The 9712-nt window shown below is 45.2% G+C and overlaps 1 protein-coding gene across 2 annotated transcripts in view; it reads left to right on the forward strand.

The window, feature by feature from the left end:
• SLC9A9 (solute carrier family 9 member A9) overlaps positions 1 to 9712 on the forward strand; it is a 591811-nt gene that overhangs the window by 42434 nt on the left and 539665 nt on the right. The gene's annotated exons all lie outside the window — the stretch shown is intronic.

Raw genomic sequence — 9712 nt, forward strand, 5'->3', positions numbered from 1 at the left:
GCGCCCGCCACCTCGCCCGGCTAGTTTTTTGTATTTTTAGTAGAGACGGGGTTTCACCGTGTTAGCCAGGATGGTCTTGATCTCCTGACCTCGTGATCCGCCCGTCTCGGCCTCCCAAAGTGCTGGGATTACAGGCTTGAGCCACCGCGCCCGGCCTCTTTTAGTTATTTTTAAATGTACAGTAAGTTGTTGTTGACTGTAAGTACCTTGTTGTGCTCTCAAATACTAGATCTTATTCGTTCTATGTAACTATGTTTTGTACCCATTCATAATCCCCACTTGCCCCCCACCCCCACCCCATAATACCCTTCCCAGCCTCTGGTAACCATCATTCTACTTACTCTTTCTCTCCATGACTTCCATTGTTTCAACTTTTAGCTACAGAAATGAGTGAAAATATGCAAAATTTGTCCTTTGGCTTTTTAAAATTTTTAATTTAAAAATCCTTACCTGTGATATGGGTATAATTCATTCTGTTTTAATACATTTGACTCTCAAAAATAAGTTTTATTTTTTTCCAGTTGAGCAAATATATACTGAGCATTGTGCTAGGCACTGGCAGAGGAGAAGGCAATGCAGACTAAGGCATCACTGTGATCCTTGATACGATCCCAATTTAATGGAGAAACAGTCAAATACAAACCAATAATCATCAAAGTATGCGATGAAACACAGATGCCACAAAAGAGGGGCCAAAATGCTGAAAAAGCACAGAACAGAGAGTGGCTGGTTTGGAATGGCAAATCAGGCAGATATCACAGGGAAGTAACTTTTGAGAAGCAGATTGAGAGATGAGTAAGAATTCAGGCTTAAAGGGGGAAGAAAATTGTGAATTAGAGATGTGAAACCCATACATTTGATTTTGATGAGGAGTCTAATGGTAAGAAGCCCTTAGTGGTAAAATAATGAATGCCTGTGTGTGCGGGTGGGGGGCGGGGGGTAGGGGATGTGGGAAGAGGGAGGGAAAAGAATAAAGGATAAAGAGAAGTAGGGAAATAAGAGAATAAGTCCAGGAAAGTTTTAGAGATCAAGTGAGTTTTTATTTTCAGATTTCCCAGCAAAGAGCAGATAGATATTGGATTCACGAATTTCCACATCATTTCTTTCACTCGCATCCCTGTGAAGAGACCACCAAACAGGCTTTGTGTCCTCAATAAAGCTTTTTAATCACCTGGGTGCAGCGGGCTGAGTCCGAAAAGAGAGTCAGCAAAGGGAGATAGGGATGGGGCCGTTTTATAGGATTTGGGTAGGTAGTGGAAAATTACAGTCAAAGGGGGTTGTTCTCTGGCGGGTAGGGGCGGAAGACACAAGGTGCTCAGTGGGGGAGCTTTTGAGCCAGGATAAGGAATTTCACAAGGTGATGTCATCAGTTAAGGCAGGAACAGGCCATTTTCACTTCTTTTGTGGTGGAATATCGTCAGTTAATGCAGGAACCAGCCATTTTCACTTCTTTTGTGATTCTTCCCTTACTTGGGGCCATCTGGATGTATATACGTGCAGGTCACAGGGGATATGATGGCGTAGCTTGGGCTCAGAGGCCTGACAGTCCTGCCTTCTTATATTAATAGGAAAAATAACATAAAACAGTATTGAAGTGTTGGGACAGTAAAAATTTTTTGTGGGGGTGGCATGGAGTGATGTTTCTCAGGGCTGCTTGGAGCGGGATTAGGGGCAGCGTGGGAACCTAGAGTAGGAAAGGTCAAATTGAAGGAGGATTTTGTGGCAAGGGGTGATATTGTGGGTTTGTTAGTAGGAGCAATTGTCGTATACAATGATTGATGATGGCCTGGATATGGTTTTGGATGAATTGAGAAACTGAAGGGAAGATACAAGGTCCTAATAAAAGAAAGAGAAAAATAGGTATTAAAGGACTAAGAATTGGGAGGACCCAGGATATCCAATTTGAGAGTGCCCAAGGGGATTCAGCATAATTATTTGCTTGGTTGGTGAGTTTTTGGGCTCTGTCCTTGAGTTTTTTTATGTTGTCATATACCAGGCCAGATTGATTTAGGTAAAAACAACACTCTGCAATTAAAAACTTAGAGTCTTCCCTTTTAGCAGTGAGTAAGTCAAGGCCTTGGTGGTTTTGAAGGACAACTGCAGCTAAAGAGTCAACTTGGGCCTGGAGGACTGATAGTTTGTGATATGTCTGTGATGCTAGCAGAGAAGTCATTAGACAGGCTACGAAAGGTCATGACAGGTTGAAATGCCTGATATTCCAGTATTGAGAGCAGTAGTGGAGGCAGAAAGTCCTAAACCGACAAGTAAGGGAATTACTGGAATAACTTTTTTGTCATGTCGGTGTCATGAGGGGAACAGGGAGCTCTTCAGTTCCATCTGCAAACTGAATTTTGGGAGTAAGGAAAACTAATGTGCATGTGCCTGTCCAATTAGCAGCAGGTAGACACATGTAGGTACAGGATCCACAGAGGAAGAAGAGACCTTGTGCAAGGCAAAACTGGAAATGCAAAGTAAAAAGATGAGGAGTGCTGAAAGGGTGTCTTGGACCCAGACTCCTAGGGATCCAGCTAGGGCAGCAGCCATCAGAGGTTGTAATGGGGACTGATGGGGTAACTGCGTACAGGGAGAGGTTCAGTTTTCATGGTTGTATAAGAAAACGTTGAGTATCTACGAGCAACCTTTCACTGTTATTTACGGGGCTGCATATAAGTAAACAAGAAGAGGGCCTGGGAGGAGAGTCTGACATTCAAGGGGCAGGTACCCAAAGACAGAATGAAATACAGGGTGTCTTCCTAAGCAATAATTATTGCTAATATTTTTAAGTTTGCCAGTATTGATAGAAGGCTTATCTGTAATATGGAGCTGGAAGGCTCCAGTTGGTTCAGTGATGTGTGTAGTTGGGCTTTGGAGATGAAGAGTGAAGGAACATCGAGAAGGTGAAACGTTACCCAGGGGAATTCCAGTGGGTCTTTGCCAAGAGGTACATAAAGGAATGGCCACAGGAATAGTAGTTTGTGTTGTGAGGGGTCCAAATATGGGGGGGGTAGAGTTGATATAAGGAGAAAGGCTTTTTAAGTAAGTGCGGAGGAGGGCGGCAGCTTACTGATGTGAAATGTCTGGGGAGGTCTTGCTGGACCTGTCTAGAAAGTAAATAAGTTCTTCAGGAGGGTAAAGGTGAGGGCTGTTAAAGGAAGCTCAGAGGTTTAGGGAGACAGGAGATGTTGCCCAGTCTGTATGTAAGGCAGGGACAGCTGTGTAGGCGCTGGAAGAAAGGGAAATGCAAAGCCAGCAATTGTTCACTAAGGAGGGATTAGAAATGGCTAGGAGAGAGTGGGTAAGGTTGATAGCATGGTGAAGATAGTTGGGGAGATGTAGAGGGTGGCATAAGGATGGGAATGAGAACAAGAGTGAGTATAAAAGTAAATAATAGAATTTCATCAGGGTGAAAGTATTGGAGGGTGCCCTTCCAGCAAAGATCATCTGTCCACTCTAAGAAGGAGTTAAGAGTGGTGGTTTGGGGACAGCACCAGGAGATAACAGCTATGATGGCTGGGAGAAATAGTGTAAACCGGCAGTATAAGCAATAGTAGGGCATTTATGAGTAGTTGAGAATGATGAATAGGAGTATGACTAGACAGAAGATAGTAGAGATGACTCAATTTTGGGGCTCAGTCCAAGTAGTAGGGGTGACTACGTAAAGCCCTGTTGCAAAAAGTAGAGTAAGGATGAACAGATCTAATAGAATAAAGGGATGTATTAAGCTCATAAGGTTTATTACTGTTCTTCAGAAATGCGAGTGAGTTTACGGGAAGTAGGTGAGAGTACTTGCGACTTCCAGGAGGAAGAGGAGAGATTAGGCTGGCTGGCTGACGGATAGAGTTTTATTCTGGAATGGTGAACCCAGTGGGGAGGATCCTGCAGGCAGACAGCAGTTGGGGTACTATAGATGACTAAGTAGGGTCCAGTCCATTGAGGTTGTAGAGTTTGAGGGGTCAGATTCTTAACAAGAACTGAGATTCCAGCTAGGCTGTCTTCATATGGCTGGGAATCTGGAGTAGGCAAGAGGAGATTAGCAGCCTGGCGAATTTCCTGTCTAGCCTGCTGGGGGACTGGAAGATAGTTGCCTAGAGGGCTGGTGTCTGGGATGAAGTTGGGGCCGAGCAAGAAAGTGCGTCCATATAAAAGTTCAAATGGACTGTACCCTGTAGCATCTGAAGGACAGGCTCTAATTCTGAGAAGGGCAAGAGGTAAAAGTACTGTCCAGTCCTTTTTAAGTTGGAGGCTGAGCTTGGTGAGGTGTGTCTTTTAAAGACCATTAGTCCATTCTACCTTTCCTGAAGATTGAGGATGGTAAGGGATATAAAGGTTCCACTGAATACCAAGAGCCTGAGAAACTGCTTGGGTGATTTGACTAGTAAAGGCCAGTCCATTATCAGACTGTAGAGAAGTGGGAAGGCCAAACTGAGGAATTATGCCTAACAGAAGGGAAGAAATGACCGCGGTGGCCTTCTCAGACCCTGTGGGAAAGGCCTCTACCCATCCAGTGAAAGTGTCTACCCAGACTAAGAGGTATTTTAGTTTCCTGACTCAGGGCATGTGAGCAAAGTCAATTTGCCAGTCCTGGAGAGGGGCAAATCCCCAAGCTTGATGTGTAGGGAAGGGAGGGGCCTGAACAATCCCTGAGGGGTAGTAGATGGAACACTGAGAAGTGATTTCCTTGAGGATAGATTTCCATGATGGAAAGGAAATGAGAGGTTCTAAGAGGTGGGCTAGCGGCTTGTAACCTACATGGAAGAGGTTATGAAGTGACGACAGAATAGAATGGGCCTGTGAGGCTGGAAGGAGATACTTTCCTTGGTCTAAGAACCATTTGCCTTGTGTGGGAAGAGACTGATAGGTGGAAGTTTCAGTGGGGATGTAGGTGGGAATGATTGATGAGAAGGAGAAAAACTGGCTGTGAGGGACAGAAGTTGGAATGCTAGCTGCATCTTTAGCAACCTTATCAGCATAAGTGTTGCCTAGAGCAATGGGATCTGATGCCTTTTTGATGGTCCTTGCAGTGAATGACTCCAGCTTCCTTTGGAAGTAAAGCAGCCTCGAGAAGAGTTTTTATTAAAAAGGCATTAATGATGGAGGACGCTTGTGTAGTGAGGAAACCTCTTTCAACATATATAACAACATGGTGGTGCAGGATATGGAAGGCATATTTAGAGTCAGTATAAATATTGATGCATAGTCCCTTTGCAAGAGTGAGGGCCCAAGTTAAGGCAATGAGTTCAGCTTGCTGAGAGTTAGTGGTGCGGGGCAGAGCGGTAGCCTCAGTGATAGATGTGGAAGATACTATAGCATAGCCTGCCTTTGCTGGCGAGTGGCGATGATGCCTGGTGGAGCTGCGTCAATAAGTCGAATGTGATCAGGGTGAGGAACAAGAAAGAAGGAAATATGGAGAAATGGGGTGAATGTCAGGTGGATCAGACAGATACAGTTATGGGGGTCAGGCATGATATCTAGAATAATGTGGGAGGCCGGATTGAAGTCCGGGCCAGGAACAATGGTAATTGTGAGAGACTCAACAAAGAGTGAGTATAGCTGAAGGAGCCAGTGAGCAGAAACTATATGTGTCAGGTGTGAGGAAGAAAATAGATTTTGGAAGTTATGAGAGCTGTAGAGAGTGAGTTGAGCATAGTTTGTGATTTTTGAGGGCCTCTAAAAATATTAGGGCGGTGGCAGCCGCTGCACGGAGACATAATGGCCAACCTAAAACAGGAAGGTCAAATTGTTTGGACAAAAAGGCTTCAGGGTGCAGTCCCAGTTGTTGTGTAAGAATTCTGGCTGCACAGTCCTGCACTTTGGCTGTGTGTAATGAAAAGGGTTGGGATGAGTTAGGGAGAGCTAGTGTGGGAGCAGTCTCTAAAACTGTCTTCAAGGAATGGAAAAAGGAGTGGGGAAAGGATTTAGGATCCATGGGGTCAGCTAGGTTTCCTTTTGTGAGTTTATATAATGGTATTGTTAGGATGGCAAAACCAGGTATTGAAAGGCAAAAGTATCCAACCATGCCTAAGAAGGAAAGGAGTCATTGTTTTGTAGGGATTGGGGTTTGAGAGATCAGTCAGACACGATCGGCAGTGAGAACACGTGTTTTTATGAAGAAGTACGCCAAGGTAGGTAACAGATGGAGAAGAAATTTGAGCTTTGTGGGGGATACCTGATATCCTTTGGAGAACAAATGTTGAAGGAGCAGGAGGGTGTCTCACTGGGAAGATTCAAAGGAGGGGCTACAAAGTAGAAGGTCATCAATATATTGAATAAGGTGAGAAGCAGAGGGGTGGAAAGAAAGTAAATCATGAGAAAGAGCTTGGCTGAAGTAATGAGGGCTGTCCTTCAAGCCTTGCGGCAGCACAGCCCAGGTAAGCTGCTGGAACTGATGAGTGTCAGGGTCAGTCCAGGTAAAAGCAAAGAGAGGCTGGGACGAGGGGTGCAGGAGAATAGTGAAAAAAGCATCTTTAAGATCAAGAGTGGAATAGTGAGTTGTGGAGGAAGGTATTGAGGACAAAAGAGTATATGGGTTTGTCACCACAGGTAGATAAGTAAAATAATTTGGTTGATAAGGTGCAGATCCTGAACTAACTTGTAAGACTTGTCCACTTTTTGGACAGGTAAAATGGGGAAATCGTAAGGAGACTTTATAGGCTTTAAAAGGCCATGCTATAACAGGCCAGTGATAACAGGCTTTACTGCTTTTAAAGCATGCTGTGGGATGGGATATTGGTGTTGAGCAGGGTAAGGGTGATTAGGCTTTAATGGGATGATAAGGGGTGCATAATTGATCACCAAGGAGGGAGTAGAAGTGTTCCATACCTATGGGTTAAGGTGAGGAGATACAAGCAGAGGATGCGAAGGAGGCTTTGAACTGGGGAAAAGGTAGCAATGAGGTGTGGCTGTAGCCCAGGAATAGTCAGGGAAGCAGATAATTTAGTTAAGATGTCTCAACCTAATAAGGGAGCTGGGCAGGTGGGGATAACTAAAAAGGAGTGCTTAAAAGAGTATTGTCTAAGTTGGCACCAGAGTTGGGGAGTTTTAAGAGATTTAGAAGCCTGGCCGTCAATACCCACAAGTTACAAAGGCAAAGGAAACAGGCCCTTGAAAAGAAGGTAATGTGGAGTGGGTAGCCTCTGTATTGATTAAGAAGGGGACAAACTTACCCTCCACTGTGAGAGTTACCCAAAGCTCGGCATCCATGATGGTCTAGGGGGCTTCTGAGGTGATTGGGCAGCGTCAATCTTCAGCCGCTGAGCCAAGAAGATCTGGGAAGAAGTCAGCCAGAGAGTCTTGGGCCAGAGTTCCAGGGGCTCTGGGAGTGGATGCCAGGTGAGTTGAACAGTCCGATTTCCAGTGGGGTCCCATACAGATGGGACACAGCTTAGGAGGAATCCCGGGCTGCCGGCATTCCTTGGCCCAGTAGCCAGATTTCTGGCACTTGTAGCAAGCTCCTAGGGGAGGAGGTTCTGGAGGAACCTCTGGCAGCTGCAGTTAAGGCATTTGGAGTTCTTGTGTGCTGCAGATGTGGCTGGGGTTTATCTCACAGTGGAGGTAAGGAATTGCAAACTCAGAAATACATTGCTACTTGGCTGCCTTTACTCTACTATTGTACACCTTGAAGGCGAGGTTAATTAAGTCCTATTGTGGGGTTCCAGGGCCGGAATTTAATTTTTGGAGCTTTATTTAATGTTGGTAGAGGACTGCGTAATAAAAATACATATTGAGAATAAGACGGCCTTCTGGCCCCTGTAGGCCTAGGGCAGTAAAGTGTCTAAGGGTTGTTGCCAAACAGGCCATGGACTGGGCTGAGTTTTTATATTTGATGAAAAAGAGTCTAAATGCTAACTGATTTGGGAGAGGTCAGATAAAGAAAAGGGAGCATTAACCTTGACTATGCCTTTAACTCCAGTCACCTTTTTAAGAGGAAATTGCTGGGCAGGTGGGAGAGGGCTAGTGGCAAAACGAAACTGTAAGCCGGAGCAGGTGTGAGGAGGGGCGGTGATAAAAGGAGTATAGGGTGGAGAAGTGGAGGCTGAGGAAGAATTGGGACCTGGCTCCGCCTGGCGAGGAGCAGCCTGGGGAGGAGGGGAGAGGTCAGATGGGTCTGTAGAAAAGGAATGTTGGAAAGACACAGCAACACTTGGGGTTGGGACTGAGGGGACAGGCAGGAGGGAAAGGAGCAAGATTTGGGATGAGTTACGTTGGGAACAGAGACTAGGGAGGGACCGATATGTAAAAGAATGCCTGGACGTCAGGCACCACAGACTGTTTGCCCATTTTACGACAAGAATTGTCTAGATCTTGTAGGATGGAAAAATTGAAAGTGCCATTTTCTGGCTGCTTGGAACCACTGTCGAGTTTGTATTGGGGTCAAGCGGTGTTGCAGAAGAAAATAAGATGCTTAGATTTTAGATGAGGCAAGAGTTGAAGAGGTTTTAAGTTCTTGAGAACACAGGCTAAGGGAGAAGAAGGAGGAATGGAGGGTGGAGGGTTTCCTATAGTGAAAGAGGCAAGTTTAAAGAGAAGGGTAGAGACAAGGAGAAGGGGGTGGGGAACAGCACTGGGCTGCTATGTGTGTGAGCAGCCAAAGCAGGTGTCCCCGCAATTGACTTGCCACCAAGGGAGTGTGGGTGAATGACCAAGGCAGGCATCCCTGCAGTGATTGGACATCAATGGAATGTGGGTGAATAATCAAGCAGGCATCCCCACAGTGATTAAACCCCAAGGGAAGACTGTCTTCCCAAGTCCGTGACCAGCACCAGAGTTTTGGGTCCATGCATAAAATGTGTCTCCTTTGTCTCTACCAGAAAAGGAAAGGAACTGAAATTAAGAGAAGGGAGAGATTGAAGTGTGGCGCCAAGATTGAAAGGAGAAAGAGGTTGAGGGATAGTGAGAGATGTTGGAGAAGAGAGTAAAGAAAGGTTGCGTACCCCTTTTAAAATTGGTGAGATGTTCCTTGGGCTGGTTAGTCTGAGGACCAGAGGCCGCAGGTGGACCTTTTTCATAGAGCAAAGAGCAGGAGGACAGGGGATTGATCTCCCAAGGGAGGTCCCCCAATCTGAGTCACAGCACCAAATTTCACATGCGTCCTTGTGAAGAGACCACCAAACAGGCTTTGTGTGAGCCACAAGGCTGTTTATTTCACCTGGGTGCAGGCAGGCTGAGTCCGAAAAGAGAGTCAGCAAAGGGAGATAGGGATGGGGCCGTTTTATAGGATTTGGGTAGGTAGTGGAAAATTACAGTCAAAGTTGTTCTCTGGTGGTTAGGGGCAGGGGACACAAGGTGCTCAGTCAGGGAGCTTTTGAGCCAGGATGAGCAAGGATAAGGAATTTCACAAGGTAATGTCATCAGTTAAGGCAGGAACAGACCATTTTCACTTCTTTTGTGATTCTTCACTTGCTTCAGGTCATCTGGACATACACGCGCAGGTCACAGGGGATATGATGGCTTAACTTGCGCTCAGAGGCCTGACAATTTCACTGTACTTCATACCAAGTCATACTTGCTTTATGGCCAAGTTTATTTTAACATTTAAGTAAAACTCAATAAACAAATACTAGAAAAATCCATCTTCAAGTTCAAGTGTGTTCTTCCATGGACTGGAAAATGTTTTAAATTTTGGAATGGGACAAAATAGGGAAAGCGAAGACCCAATTTCCAAAAATGTTTTATTTGGGGAAAACTTTTTTTTTTTTTTTTTTTTTTTTTTTGG

Source organism: Theropithecus gelada, chromosome 2 (assembly GCF_003255815.1).
Source record: "Theropithecus gelada isolate Dixy chromosome 2, Tgel_1.0, whole genome shotgun sequence".
Lineage (NCBI taxonomy): Eukaryota > Metazoa > Chordata > Mammalia > Primates > Cercopithecidae > Theropithecus > Theropithecus gelada.